Source organism: Trichosurus vulpecula, chromosome 1 (assembly GCF_011100635.1).
Source record: "Trichosurus vulpecula isolate mTriVul1 chromosome 1, mTriVul1.pri, whole genome shotgun sequence".
NCBI lineage: Eukaryota > Metazoa > Chordata > Mammalia > Diprotodontia > Phalangeridae > Trichosurus > Trichosurus vulpecula.
Window position 1 is genome coordinate 375,842,880 of NC_050573.1, and position 16,608 is coordinate 375,859,487.

Genomic DNA, 16,608 nt, shown 5'->3' on the forward strand with positions numbered 1-16,608 from the left:
GTACTTTCCTCAAGAAATTTTATCCTATGTGTTGAGGGGCTTGCAAATATCATGTTTAAGCACTGAGTAGGCATAGGTCAGTTATTCTGGGATTGTGTATGTTATGTGTCCAGGGTACCACCTCTGGTGATGGATATCTCAAATAAATTGTTAGCAACATGAGTCTTGACAAGTTTTCCTTTTATGTTTGTTTGTTTGTTTTCTTTTGTTTGCTAGTGAAGATCAGGGTCCCTTTGCCAGCTCACCACTACAAATGCACCAGGTTAGAACTGGTTATTTCACGTGGTTAGAATGCATTAATAAGATACTCAGTATCATATGTTCCATCCTTTGGGATGCACATTAGCTGTACTCTGTCCCATAGCCACAGGTGGTTCGGGCTCGTCAAATCTGAAGTGTAAACCACTTTGTGAGTACATTCTGAAATTTTGATTCAGTTGAGTGGTCAGAAGTCTTTATATAGGACTCTTAGAACTAATTTTTCTAAGCTGGGACTGTTTCCATTATAATTTAACTGAATTTCAGCCTTCCAGTAAACCTTATAAATTCATTCTATTGAATTTATGCCAAAAAGAATAGGTTTTCTACTTGAAACAAACTAAAAAGTTCTACAGCAGATAAGGAAGCTTTGTGCCTTTTTAAAAATTGTGACAATCAGTTTGTTTATTTCCCCAGACTTAGCATATCTACTCAAGTCCTAATGTCCTTCTATTATTTTTATCCGTTTTTGGTAGGAGAGGGGTGGAGAGGAAGGGAAAGAAAGGATTTCTATGAGTGGTGACTGGCATTGACATGACCACTGAAGATTAATAATGTTGATGACACTGACAGTTTCCCCAGTGGCTCAGAGCGTGGCTACTGTTGAGAGAAAACCAGAGAGAAGCCCAGGGAAAAGGGGCTAAGAAAGACAGCCAGGGGAAAATTGACAGCTAGCCCCCTCAAGGGTGTCAAATCTGCTCGTGATATTAGTTTGAAGTCATTCTTGTTTAAAGTCAGATGGACGTCTTGATTTATCAGCTTTTCTGAACTCATGAACACCTGTTCATTCCTTACCAGTTAGCAAGACATGGTGTGGGGTCTTATCCTTTTTCTTTGACACTCCGTGAGCATCTGCAGTTTCTATATAGGCTATACTTGATATTTTCCCCATGTATATCCCTTAATTCCTCAATTCTAAAGGAAGCCTGGGAGGTGAGTTAATTTATTTTGCCTTCAAGTTCTGACATTGACTTTGTCCACCTCCATCCCTCCTTCTAACCCTTTGCATTGATCCTAAAAACTGGGCCTCTTTCCTAAACAACTGTCAGCCTTTTCCCTGAGCATAACAGCCTTTATTTTTCCTTCAGCTGTTGAAAACGGAATTGAATAATATTTTTGATGTGTTTAGGGTCTGTTTTTGTCTGAACTTAACTCCAATGACATCAAACAGGCCACCACAGATTTAAGAAAGTTAAAATTTCCTGCCAAACTATTTGGGCAAGAATCTGATGAGAGGGTTGAGTGATCTTTATAAAGTCCATTCCAATTCTGAAATTCTATGATCTGTATTCTATGATCTAAGCCTGAATTTATTACCTCTCTTCAAGCCTCAAGCCCCAAACAAACAAAACAAAAAGACAAACTATGTAGCCTCACAGCTATGAATTTGTGAATTTGCAGTTAGAAATCCAGAAGACATTCTTTGTTATTATTAATTCTGAAAAGTTGGGCTCTGGTTATTTGAGAAAGTCCATCTGTACTATAAATTATATCAACTGAAGTTGCTCAGGCAGACTTCAAAGGTAGCAGCCCCATCAACAGTACAAGATAGGTGGCAATAAGAGCCTCCCCAATATAAACTTAGCCAATCTTTTCCCCTAGGAGACACTGAAATTGTGGAACCACATTTGTAAGATTCCATCAGGAACTTTCCTAACTGATCTATTGAGTCTCGACCTTTGATGTACAATTAAGACAAAAGAGCTTTGCTCTGCGTGTGTATGTATGAGTGTGTGAGAGGGAGAGAGGGGGTGTATGTGTGTGTGTGTGTGTGTGTGTGTGTGTGTGTGTGTAACAGGAAACAGGAAAAATTCACTACTGAAGTTGATCAATGACAGTTTATTGACACTTAGAGATTGAATACACACACACACACAGACACACACACACACACTCCTCAGCTCTTCCTAAACTTTTGCCTGTAGAATTCCATCTAAAAATGATGCCCCTCCTTGAGTAAGTGCCATTTTCATTTGACAGTGGTTTTCTGAAATTTATAGGGGATTTCTTTTTCATTTACTATCTCTTATCATACTAGCAAATCTTTGTTTGAGAAATAAGAGAGAGACACAGGTAAAATAGATTTCATTCTTGATTCCATTGCTGGTGACACCATCATTATCCGCATGCCCTTCAGTTTAGAGAGCTATCCTCTTTTATTGTACTTCCATAAGAACAGCATTAAAGAATGGTAACCAATGCCCTGGAAAGGCTGTGCCATTTCTTTTCTTGGGAGCAATAGGTTCTTGAGAGCTTGAAGATGGAACGTTCAAATATGTTTTGAAGGCCTTGGTGAATCTGTCAGTTCATCAGAATGGTTATTTGTTTCTCATTTTTATTTCAAAGAATCCTATGAGCATCCTTTATTTGTAACTAGAGAAAGTTATCCTAGAAAGTAACCATCTCAAGGCTACCCATTACCTAGCTCCCCTTACATATCTATACTGCTGAATAGTTATAAAGCCCTTTCACACACATGGCCTCATTTGATCCCTGTGAGGTAGTCAGAGAAGGTGGAAGTATTCCCAATTTGTAGATGAGGAAACCAAGACTCAGAATGGAAATTAAATGGAAATGGAAATTAAAACTCCTGACTGCTGATCTCCTGTTCTTTCCACTTGTACCACACTGAGATATATGTTAAAGATATAGAGATACTTCAGAAGCACTTGCTTTAAAGTCAACTGATAATCATCTGAAATATTACAGGATCACAGATAATGTACCTATTTTGGTAGAATGAAGAAGAAACTGGACTGAGGAGAAAGACATCTTCTACTCTATGCTTTAATAAAAAATTAAACCTGAGGATAAAAGGCTATATGCCACAATTGTTTTCTTTTTGTGAAATGGTACTTATAACTTGTATTATTACAAATAAAAATGGTATAAGAAGTGACAGAATATACAATAAAACCAAACTGAAAGGCTTGAAAAAAGTAGTTGTAGGCATATCTTTGCTGATAAAATATATAAACTAGCAGTAGCCCTTCCTACCTTCTTTGAGCTCTAACTACTCGATTTCATGGAGACATTTGGTGAGGAGGGAGGGAGGGAGGGATAGGACAAGTTTATTAAGCATTTGCCATTTGCTAAGCCCTGTGCTAAATATTTTATAAATATTATCTCATTTGATCCAAATTTGGGTCAAATTTGTGCAAAATAAATAAGATCTGATCCATCAATATTGACTGAATTCCTACTAGGTGTAAAGCACTTTGTGTGGCATGGTGGGATGTATAAAGATTTGTAAGACCCTGACCCTTCCTTCAAAGAGCTTACAGTGAAGCCAGAATTTAATACAGGAGAAATTATATAGCAATAAATAATGAAGAGAGTAAAGGATAATGATAGGAAGGATTTTTTTTTACGGTTGCCAAAAGGACTGGACTTGGAGTTGGAAGACCTGGGTTTAAGCCACCACCCTTTTACTGGCTATGTCCTTTCACTGATCTGATCCTAATTTTTCTCATCTGTTAAACAGAGCACACTGTCCCACCTCCCTAAAACCATCGTTGTAAGGATCAAAGGAGATAATGGATGCAAAAAGTACTTTGTGACTATAAAATTTTATGCGGATAGAAGAAAGTAGAAGTAGTGATGGTAGATTCATTGTTGCATGAGTTATATGAACTAAAATTGCTAGAGGCCAAAGGATGGAGGAAACATAGACTGTAGTGATTAAAAAAGATTTTGTAGAAGAGACTGAAAATTGAGTGGTACTTGAAAGGTGGTCATGATTTGGACAGAGAAAGCATTGTAGTTGGTGGACTGGTGTAAAGACACACAGAGGCTAGAATGTTCAAGACATTTGGGGACAACATAAGCCATTATATTACAGCTAGAGGCATCTGAGGAGATCTGGTCAAACCAGAATGGTAAAGTCCCAGGTCTAGGATCAAAGTAACTTCAGTTTGATGAATACTTGTTATACTTAACTACCTTTATAACTTTGAGCGGGTGACTTGATCTCCCAGGGCCTCAGTTTCCTCACCTGTAAAGTAAGGACTTGGTTGAGATGATCTCTGAAGTCTATTCCTAGTTATAGATCTACGATATTGTGAACCCCTTGATTGACCCATTTGGAAACTGAAGCCCAAGAAGTGGTGTGACTTACCCAAGTTTGTTTGACCTTGGGAAAGTCATTAACCTACTTGGTCCTCAATTTCTTTAGCCACAAAATGAGGTTGGAGTAGATAGTCTCTGAGGACCCTTTCAACCCTAGATCTATGATCCTGTGAGTCTGCAATCCTCCTCCCCCATCCCGTGCATCATTGTGAAAGTGGCATACAAGGTGAGTCCTATCATCACTAAACATATGATATATGAAGAAGTTGTACGATGGGGTTTTCTAATATCGTCTGAAGAGAGTATTTTTACAGAGGCAAAATTAAGGTTGTTAAGGTGCAGACAAAGCAAAGTGAATAGGAAGGTGACTGGGTGGTTAGCTCAGGCAGAAAAGAAAATCTGACTTGTTACTGAGCAAAAAGAAGCGTTTGGGATTTGAATGATCTTAATTGGCTTTGGACAGAGATCAGAACCATAAACTATTTCTCACTTCTACTATTGACTTCTTTGGCCCATCTAGGCATATTCAAAGCACACTTTTGTTTCCCAGTGATCAGCTTTGGACAGGGTCTTGTTTTTTCATCTTTGAGTCACATCTCATTTCACAATCATGTTGTGACTTTAGATTCTGGGGATAGGAACTATAAAAGATGATTTTTGGAGCTTTTTATCCTCCCATTCCCACCCCCCACCCCAAAGTAGTTGAAATGGCGTAGTGTGTAGGACACTGGACTTAGATTTGGAAAGACCTGAATTTACAGCTTTCCTCAGAAACTTCTGAGCTTTATGACCTTGGGCAAGTCACTTAGCCTTTTTGAACCTCAGTTTCCTCATGTGTAAAAAGTAGAAGTTGAATTGAATGGCCACTGAGGTCCCTTCCAACTATATATTTATGATCCTATGGTAGGTGCATTTGTCAAAATTCACCTCAGATGTTAAAAACTGAGGTTTAATGCTTATTTGAGAAAGAGCCCCAAGTACGCTGGAGTGAGGAGAAACACCTGACAATAAGCCCAAATGTCTCATGAAATGAATCCCAGATAATCCTTTTACATTCAAACATTTTGACAGTTTTTAGGAGTTCAAGACTGAGTGTGTACTTTATACAGAAACTGAATTATCTCCAAATTGTTCGTTTGCCATTTAAAGGGCTAAAAGAAAAGGGAAAAAAAATAACAGCAAGAACAAAAAATAAAACCTCAAAGGCTGTCCATGATAGATAAGAGAATGCTCAGTTGTTAGGTCCAGCCCGACCTACTACATGATTCGTGATGGTGGATCCATCAGTGGAAAGAGGGAATTTAGGGGATTGGGGAAGTTTTGGAGGGAAAATGAAGAGTTCAATTTTGAACATGTTGAATTTGAAGTTTTTATAGGACATTCAGATAGAGATATTTACTAGATAGTTGGAAAGAGGGAATTGTAGTTCAGGGGAGAGATTGTGGTGTTATGTTATGTGAAAGCCATCTGTATAAAAGTAATATAGTTGAATCCATAGGATGAGCTTGCCGGTGGACAGAGACACTGTCAAATGGTTCAATGCATGTGGTTTAATGAATAGAAATAATGCTACCAAAAATAAATTACCATTTGCTTTCCAGCTGAAGCCTAAAGACCGCTGAGCTCTTCCATCTGATTTGTAACTGAAACATACTATGCATATGGACTCTTGCTATTAGAATGTGAGCACCTTGAGTCCAGAGACTGCCTCCTTTTGTAATCCCAGTGATTTGCACTTAGTTAAGTGCTTAATAAATGAGTTTTCATTCATGAATATATAAATCTTTTTCCTTCCTAGCTGCTCTAGTTAAGCATGAAGGAGAGAATTGTAAGAATTAAAATGAGAACTAAAACACCTTAGGAAAAATATTTATTCAATCATTTCTGGTCAGAGGGGCAGTAAACAAGGCAGAGTTGAAATACAACAGCAGCTTTATAAGGATGACAGTTTATACTTTTCAAAGTACTTTCATAGATGTGGTCTTAAAGTCTCAGAGTTGACAAGAGTTTCTGGGGCCATCTAGTTTTAACCTCCTATCCCACTTAGGAATGCATGCTGTCCCTGGAAAGATACATAGTAATACAGCCTCTTCTTTGAAACAATGGGAACTCACTAATTTTCCAGGAAAGCCACTATATTTTTGAATGATTTTTTGTTTGTTTTTTCAAGGGGAGAAGAGAAAGCAGTTAGGGTTAAGTGACTTGCCCAAGGTCACACAATTAGTAAGTGTGTCAAGTGTCTGAGTCCCCATTTGAACTCAGGTCCTCCTGACTCCAGGCCCAGTGCTCTACTCACTACACCACCTAGCTGCCCCTGAATAAATTTTAATAGTTAAAAGTACTTCCTTATATTAAGCCAAAAAGCTGCTTCCCTTTAACTTCTACTCCCTTGTCCATCCCCATCTCTAGTTCTACTCCCTGGAGTTGCACAAAGTCTGAGCCTTTTTCCAAATGATAGCCCTCCAAATATTGAATGACATCTAGATTCCCCTCTCCCCTCAAAAAAAAAAAAACCACCCAAACTATATGCCTTCTCTTATTCAGCCTACACAATCACAGTAAAGTCTACCACTCCTTACCTGACATGTTTTCCTGTCATCTGGATTCTCTGTAGTTTGGCAGTTTCCCTCTCCAATATGGTACTCAGGCCTAAATACCATATTCCAGATATGTTCTGGTAAGGGTGGATTCCAGCAGAACTTTTGCCTTCTTTGACTTAGACTCTACCCTGAAAAACCGGACAGTTCTATACATAAGGTTTCATTGCTTCTTTAGCAATCATTGTTTCTTGGTTGATGTTGAGTCAACAGACGTCATTTTTCGTATGAACTAATGTGAATTTACATTTATGAACTTATATTTTTTCCTGTTAATTTTATTTTTTTTTGTTTTGGGCCCACTCTTCCAGCCTTTTGACATGGTTTTGAAGCCTTCTATACCATCCAGTATCAACTATCCTTCCAGCTTCATGCATCATGGTTTCACCCTAAAAATTCTGAAAGAGGAATCAAAAGACCTGGGTCACAGTTCTGCCATTAGCTAGCCACTATTACCTCTCTGAGTTTCAATTTCCTCATCTGTCAAATGGGGCTGATATTTGCATTATTTACTTCATGGGACATTTGTGAGGTTTCCTCTCTGAATTTCGGTTTCCTCTTCTATAAAATGTGAATATTTGCATTATCTACATCATGGGATATTTGTGAAATTCAAGGTCTGTGAATTGCTTTGGATAATTCTACATGAATGAAAGCTGTTGCATCATCAGCTGTATATTTGTTAAACCTTACTTGTGACTTGATTGAAGCCATTCATACAAATATTAAAAAGGACAGAGCTCTCTTTATGTCTCTGTTGTTGGCTTCCGATAGAGACCTTTAGTTGATATCAGTTTATTAATAAGCAATCTTTGGGTATAGTGGTTTAACCAGACAGAAATTTACCCAACCATACTGTCATTCTGTTTATATTTACCTTGTACGCAAGAGTATTTTGAAAGATCTTCCATTTGGTCCCTGCACTTGGTCTCTTAGGGACCATCAGTAATATAGGAGACGTACAGCATACACTTCTAAAATGAGGTCTCATTTAAAGGAGATTGATAAGAGATAGAGAGTCATATTTGTGAATATACATCAAAAAATAGCATTATTTATGGTCCTACTCAGGATTTAGGGCAGATTTGAAGAGAGAGGGGAAGGAAATGTGACCTACAGTTTATTCCAACAAGGTATTATCATCTACATTTTCTGGATAAATAAAGAGTCACTGAGAGTAAAAGTGACTTATGTTGGATCACAAAGATACTTCAAGATATCAAAAGTAGAATCTAGAGCTTCTGACCTTTAAACCACTTTCCACTGTGCCATGTTTTCTTCCTATCAGAACTAGGTGCAATGACTCTCAAGCCTCAAGAATGAACATACGCCTTCCCCAAATTCCTGTACATCTCTCTGTAAGCAGACCATTTCAGTTACACAATTACTGTTAGGAGCACCTAGAACTTTCAGGGCCTTGCTTTTGATCTGTATTGCCCATAGAGATACCAGACAATGAAGTTTGGAGCAAATGGCCTAGGGAGTGGAAGGATGATTAAGTAATGGAGTTAAAATTAAGAATTTTCTTCAAATGTGATAACACTTTCATCTAGTGTTATTTATAATTTCAAATAATACAAAGCTAGCCAACTTTTTAAATACCTGTGTCAGATAGGGAACCCTGGCATTCAGTTTGCCTTTTTTTTCCCCTGAGAGGTTTGGCAAAATGATTCATTACAGTTGGCCACATTTCCACGTGGGAAGAATGGTGTGACTCTGTTTGCTAGATTTCTTTTGGCTTTTAAAGACTCTCTCCCTGGGGGCGGTGAACTGCTCATTACCCTGCCCTCAACCAAGAAACTGAGAAATGAGTGGGTTTGGATTTCTAGTGACCTTGTTTAGATTCAAGACTCATAGGCTCTCCATACTGGAGGGAATGTTTGAGGCCATGTAGAGGACTATATGTGAATAAGAATCCCTTCTATATCATCATCATCATCATCATCATCATCATCATCATCACTAACATTTCTGTTGCTTACTATGTGCCAGGCACTGTGCTAAGCACTTTTACCGTTATTGTTCTCATTTGACCATACATCATACTCAACAAGCAGTCATCCATCCTTTCTTGAAGGTCTGTGCTGATCAGAAGCTCAAATGTTAGAGAATACATTTTTTTCTAATCCTCTGTTTAATAAGATTACAAAGTATGAACCCAGCTGGACTGTCACGAAGTTTAATTTGTGTTTATGTAAACCTTCTCTCAATCCCAAGTTAAAAAATAACCTGTAAAGGAAAAAAAAAAGAGGCAAATCTGCATGGGTAGAGAGAGTTGTTCATTAGAAGCTCCCTATATGGATAAAAGAGATAGTGAAATAGACAGACTGACAGAAAGACATAAGGGGGCCAGCCTGAGTCAAGAATTCCCATCCTGTCTGTGATATATACTAATTGTGTGACCATCGTTAAATCACCTAATCTTTCAGTGTCCCCAGGCAACTGGCTAAGAGTGTACATCCCCAGAGTTACAGATCTATCTGTAGCCTTTTTAGTGGTGGTGGTGGTGGTGGTGATTTTTCTTTTTTCTTTTTTGTCCCCAAATGTCAAAAAAAAAATCAGATATAATTCAGTCTTTCTGTATACTACATACTTCTCTGGTCTGTTGACAGTTTCCATGCATAGAAAAAATCACACATCCAGACCCAAAAGGAAAAGAAAGGGAAGCATGTTTGCTTTCCTTTTAATATATGTATAGAATCTCATTGGCTGGTTTCATAAAAACTTACATAGACAGTAGGTAGAATGGCAGATATTAATTCTTGGTTATTCCTTTAGTCATCTAGTTATTGTCAAGCCTTTGCCCTTGGTTTTATTTCTTAAGTCATATAAATTTTAGGTTCATATAAAAATATATCCCCAAGATAATAACATTTGTAAACCCTAATACATTATAGAAACAGATTATTATTTTGCCTGCCATCTCTGTCGTGCTTCCGAAAGCATTTTTATTCCCAGGTTTTTAAATGAAGAAACTAAGGGCCAGTAACAGATCATAGATTTAGAGCTGGAAAGGGTATTAAAAACCATCAAGTCCTACCCTTTCATTTTGTACATGAGGAAACTGAGGCACAGAATGTTAAGTGGCATCTAATAAGTGTCTGAAGTAGAATTTGAACTCGGATCTTTCTGACTCTAAGCCCTGTGCCCTATCCATCATCCCATGCTGCCTCTCAAGTTCATGGAACTAGAAAGTGTCAGAACTGGTATTTGAACCCTGATTGTCTGACTCTTAATGCGGTATTCTTTCTACATCACAGCTATCCCTTTGGGGAACATTAATGGATATCATCCACTTAGAAGACAAGACAGTTTTGGTTCATCTCATTGGTGAAAATTTGACTGGAAAACCACAGTTCTAATGTATGTTATGTGGGAGAAAGCCTGTTACCTAAGTTCTTGAGAATCTTGAAAAATCCAGGACCAGAATATATCAAACACTAGCTCATTTTGAACAAATGTTCTGAAGCATAACTAATCCATCCAAGATGGTGACTCCATTCCTTTCCCTCTGAGCCATTAAGCACTTGCCTGCAAACACATTTTTGTGATCCCTGGTGATCAGACCACACTGCTGTTTGTAACCAGAGGTGGCCTGCTGCTCCTGCTGCTTTATTGTTGTTATCCTTATTCTCAGCCTCGTTTTTTAAATATCTGCTTTATACTTTAAATGGCATTTTCTCATGAATTTTATGTATTTTTCATTCTTCGTTTTTCTAATTAACAGGCAGTTATTTTCTCTCCCTTCTACCTTACTTCCATTTGAAAAAAAAAACCACAAGCTTTGTGACAAATACAGTTAAGCAACAAACACAGTCAAGCAAAACAAATTTCCACATTGTTTATGTCCAAAAAATGTATGTTTCACTATGCACCTGGGGCCCATCATTTCTGTGTCAGGAGGTGGGCAGCATGCTTCATCATCTATTTTCTGGAATCCTGCGTGGATCAGAGTTTGATCAGAGTTCTTTTAAGTTGTTTGTCTTCTTATTGTATACATTGTGTTCCTGGTTCTGTTTACTTTACTCTCCATCAATTCATACAGGTGTGCCTTGGTTTCTTATACGTTATTCCATTTGTTCGTCATGACAGTTACTGTATTGTTGCTCTAGGTTACCTGCTATCACCCTGAATTATCTGATGGGGTAAATTGAGGTACAGAGAATCTAAGGGACTTGAGTAAGGTCACAAAAAGTTAGTGGCTTAGGTCATCTTTATAATGCATTGATCTCTTAGTTACACTTCATCCCCTTTCGATGAGAGGGGGCCTATTCTAATTAAAGGTAACTTTAATCACTTAGAGGCAGCTAGATGGCCCAGTAGATACAGTGTTGGGCCTCAAGTCAGAAAAACCTGAGTTCAAATGCAGCATCAGGTACTTACTAGCTGTGTGAGTCACTTAACTTCTATCTGCCTGTTTCATCAACTATAAATTGGGTATGATAATAGCACCTATCTCATAGTGGGTATTATGAAGATCAAATAAGGTAATATTTGTAAAGTGCTTGGCACATAGTAGGCACTTAATAAATGCTTATTTTGCCCTTCCCCCTCATCATCATTTGGTAAATAGGGATCTTCCAGTTTAACTAAATAAGCTTTAAGGTGCTGAGGAATAACTCAGTAAAGTAAGAAAGAGAATGCCCTTTAAAAACTTTTTAGGACCAAATATTTTCTTAAGAAGAAAAACTCTGTTAGTTATGATCTGTTTTAACCAAGGAGAAAAACAAAACAATAACAGAAAAAAAAAACACCACTCCCCTACTTTCTGTGTATTATGAAATATTTTGATACACTGTATGGGTCAGCAACATGTAGTTGAAGTAGTTTCCTTAGTGGAAACTGTATCTCAGGCTACAAAGAGATTCTTTCAGGTATGAACACCAAGATTTTATTTGGTATTTCACAGTCTGACCCTAAAGCTTTCCAAGGGACCAGCCTAACACCTTGCTTGAGGTTAAGTTGCAAATTCAGACCTTTGAGAAGAGTAATTGATATGTTACTTATCGTAATGGTAGAAAAGAAAGAACCGTTTTCCCATAGCTTTTCTTTCCACTGCCCACCTACAAAAGCTATTATCACTCTAACAGTGAAGCATAGTAAAAATCCTGTACTTTTACATTGGAAATTTTCAAGGACTTTTAACAAATCCAAATTCAGGTTTGTCTGTTTATAATGCCTTTCAGTTTGTTAGTATCATTTGTCGGAGTGTCAATTTTTGGACAAAACTTAAAACTTTTTGGCCCAGAATTATAGAATCTTACCCAGAGCTGGAAGATATGTTAGAGGATATTTAGTACAGCTTCCCACCTTGTGAAGGAATTCCTTCTACAAATCCCTGATAGCTGGTCATCTTGCCTCTACTTGAGGCTAGAAATCACTACTCTTAAGGGACCCTTTTCCATTATTAAGCAGTTCTAAGTTCATCCTTGCTGTATATTATATTATATTATATTATATTATATTATATTATATTATATTATATTATATTATATTATATTATATTATATTATATAGTGTGAATTTATAATGTATTGTTCTTATTTCCAATTTTGTCATTGGTTTTCATCTTGTAAGATCCCACAGAACGCCAGGGTTAGTGATCTCATTCTCCTACTTATTTCTTTGCCCAAATAGCCAAACCATTGACTCATCCGATTGAGTCCTTTGCCTCGGTCTCAGTCATTTCTTGTCCCATGGGATCCAATGTGTTAGTGGAGTGGGTCAGACAATCTATGGCCCATCATCCTTGCTATGTTATCTACTAGGTGCCCCTTCACATGATGTACTATCTCCATTGTTTTGACCTTCAGGCAAGCCCTTCATTTGTCATACAGCCTCACCAAAGGGTTTTGCTCATTACCCTCTGCATTACACCTGCCTGCTCATGTTTTACTGTGAACCAGTGTTGTGTTGATGCACAAATGATTGTAGGCAGCACCTTGAAGTTAAATATCTCTTCTCCAGTCTTTACGGTCATCATCTCATTGATCAGTATTCAATGGATGCAGCTGAAATAAAGCCACAAAGCTTTGTGGCTTCTTGTATATCCTCCATCCAGCCTGTCATCTTGTAAGAATTGGTCACTAAGCTGCATATATTCCACTAACTCCTCAGTCTCCAAGTCATTGATATAGACTGTGTCTTGCCTGTAATGTTCATTTAACATCTACTTTTTTTATGAAATTGTGTCTCTAAGGTCTTAATTTGCAGTATCCTTTGTAGCTTTTCTAACTTTTCTTGGAGCTGAGGGATGGCATTTGCAAAAAACTAAAAAAGTATAAAAAGAAACAATTGGTTTCCAAAAGTAAGAGTATAAGATATTGCCATCAATTATGTTTCCATTTTTCCAGGGAAGATTCTAGAACAGAACTTCTAGAATAGCCATGAATAATTTGGGAGAGATTACAGGATCATAGGAATATAGCACTAGAGCTGGAAGGGGACCTCAGAGGCTGATTAATCCAACCCCCTCATTCATAGGAGGAAACTGAGGTACAAGGAGGTTAAGTGACTTGCCCAAGATTACATAGGTCCTAAGTATCAGAGGCAGGATTTGATTTTTCTTCTTTGTCAGACTCTTTTGACTTGGTGTAATTCTATAAGTTACTTGACATAGCTCTGTAGCTGATAGGAACATTTGCTGGATTCATTGTACTGTTATGTAATGAAATCAGTGCTGACATTGTTTCTACTTAGTCAAACACCTTTTGTGGTCCTAGCACCTGGAAGCTTGACAACCTTTGCACTTTTCTTACTGTTCCTGGACTTAACATGAGTACTGGTTTTGCTAAAAAGCCAATGCAGAAACCTGCCTGCTAATGACTTGTAGAATTCTCAAAGCTAGTATTTTCCTAGCGAACAGTATTGAAAATCAATAAAAATGCCGAGATACCTAGGCTGCTCAAATTATATTAATGTAATATATAAGAGTGTAGTAAAATGGTTGGAGACCTGGTATTGAGGTCAGGGAGACCTGGTATTGATGTCGGGAAGACCTGGGTTCAAGCCCTGCTTCTGACACACGTTGGCTTTTGATCCTGGGAAAGTCACTAAACTGCTCAGTTGTAGAGCAGTTGCTGCTCATCATTTGGTAGAGGGGGTTCTTTTCCTTTTTCCTTTTTCTTGGTGGCAGTCAAGGTTAAGTGACTTGCCTAGGATCTCACAACTAGTAAGTGTGTGAGACTGGATTTGAACTCAGGACCTCCTGACTCCAGGGCCAGTGCTTTATCCACTGCACCACCTAGCTGCCTTACAGGGAGTTTTTTCTACCAATAAAGTACAATGCAGTAATAATAGTAATGGTAATGATGCTTTGTTTTCTTAAAAAAAACAAACAGTAACAGCCATTTCGTTGCTGTGAGTACTCCATCCATTTATGCTCACTGTATGATTGTAGAAAATCATTTTCGATCATTGCTGTGATCAGAATTACAACAATGACAGTAACAATACCAACAACCAAGAAGCTTGTTTTTCTGGTGATTAGTCTTTCCAAACTTTGCTGACTTAGTCTCCAAATGACAAATATGAGGTTTTTTCCTGGGCTTATATTTGAAGCTTTGCAGCTTGGAAGGTGGCAGTCTGAATAGAGTTCTGGGTGTGGAATCAGGAACACTTGAGTTTCAATCCTGTCTCAAGTATTTATTAATTAGGCAGCTTTGGGCAGTTAGTCTCTTTTAACATCAGTTTCCCTGTCTGTAAAACAGTGATTGGACTTGATGGAATCTAAGGTCCCTTCTGGACATTCCTATGATTGTTTAAGAAATGACCTTAGGAAGACACCTAGCTTCAAGTCTCAACTTTGATATGTAGTAGTTGTATAATCCTGTGTACGTAACTTAATTTCTTAGTGCTTCAGGCAGAGAAGGTGCTGTCCTGCAATGGTAGTGGGAGTTTCTTCCTTTAGAAGTTCCCTATGTCAGTAAAATCAGGACCTGTTCTATCCTCTGCCATTTTGGTGGCAGGGCCTCTAACAACCCAGGAATACTTTCATGATAAAACAAGTCTTTGGAGTTAGATTGTAGTGGCAGTAAAGTTATATTTAATGTTGATATATATATATATATATATATATATATATATATATATATATATATATATATATATATATATATATGTATATATGAGGAAGCTACAGGTTCTGACCAAAATGTACACACCAGAAGCAGAGTAATTTTAAATTTAAAATTTTATTTGTTTTTAATCCTAGAAATAGTATAAACCTATATCAAGAAGTTATATGTAAAGATAGATACATATATCAAATACCTATAATAGTTTTAAAATGTATAAATATAATCATGATTTTTTTCACCATTTTTTTCTATACTTGAAGTTTCATATTGACTGTTAGAGTCAGAAAAGATCCACACACCAGTTTCTTACTTTGGATTTTATCATTACCAAAACGGTTTCTTTTTGATAACTATTTGAAAAGCAATTAAATGCAAAATGTTTCTAAGTGAGTTTTTTCAACCAGTAAACATTTTAAAATAACCCATTTGGCAGTTCATTTCAAGACATTTCTTTTCCAAAAATTAACTGGTTTACGTTCTGATTCTAATGTTTTGTCTTCAAACATCCAGAAAGCTTTATGGATTTTAATTTGACAAAATATCTCAACAAACAGCATGTGTAGCCTTAGTAAACTTTGCTCTGATCCAGGCTAGGCAGTGAAAAATAATCATTGCCATTCCTTGGGACTAAACCTGCTTTTTTCTCCATTCCAGATGGACAGTTAAGTTCCACATCATTTTTATTAGGACCTTTACAAATGAGCAGACACAACAGGTACAGATTCCCACCTAGGTAGCTGGTTAGGGTCTGTTCACAATAACTCTCCTAGTTTTAGGTTCTAAGACTTTGGATAACAAAAGTTTGGTTTGGTTTTTTTTTTTTTTTTTGAACCAGTGAAAGTTTGTTGTGGATGGTTCACTGGGAAGCCTATCCTTTATCAGAAAACAAGATGCAAATGAAGAGCTCACAGATTTAGGAAATGAGATTGCAGGGAAAATCCAAGAGTTTTGGTTTGTTTGTTTTGGATTATCTTTGTCCAGAAGGAGAGCACTTCATATTGTTTTCTGTTCATGAGGGTTTTGGCCTCTTGTCTTCCTAAGCATATTGTACAGTGTATGTCTCTTGCCTTTGAGATATTCAGAATGAATTCTGCCATTTCTGGGCTTTTTCTGCTTTGTATTCGTATAATTAGGTCCATAATTTCATCTCATATCCCATGTGGAATTTTTCTTCGCTTGGCATGTAGTGCCACTTGTGATAAAAGTGGTTTAGAGATGACGGTAATACTTTTCATAGACACCATTCATTTGGTTCCTTCTAGTGATCTGAAATCTGCCTTTCTCTAACTTAGATTCATTGGTTCTAGTTCCAACCTTTGAAACTACATTTAATAGATTAAATTTCTCTTTTACCTGACAGCCTTTCAGATGTTTGAAGACAGCCACTATGTCTCTCCTTTCTCCAAGTTTTTTTAATAGTTCCTCATAGGACATAATTTTCCTCACCTTTCTGGTCACCATACTATGGACATGCTTTTTTCAGTTTGTCATTGTTCTCATTAATTAATCAACACTCTACATTGTTTACCCAACCACAAATCCACCTAACCTACATTAGGATCACACCATCATAGAATCAGAGCTGGGCAGAGATCATCCAGTTCAAC

At 37.4% G+C, this 16,608-nt stretch overlaps 1 protein-coding gene across 1 annotated transcript in view; it reads left to right on the forward strand.

Moving 5' to 3' along the window:
- Positions 1-16,608, forward strand: part of SETBP1 (SET binding protein 1) — a 125,337-nt gene that overhangs the window by 42,243 nt on the left and 66,486 nt on the right. The window lies entirely within an intron of this gene.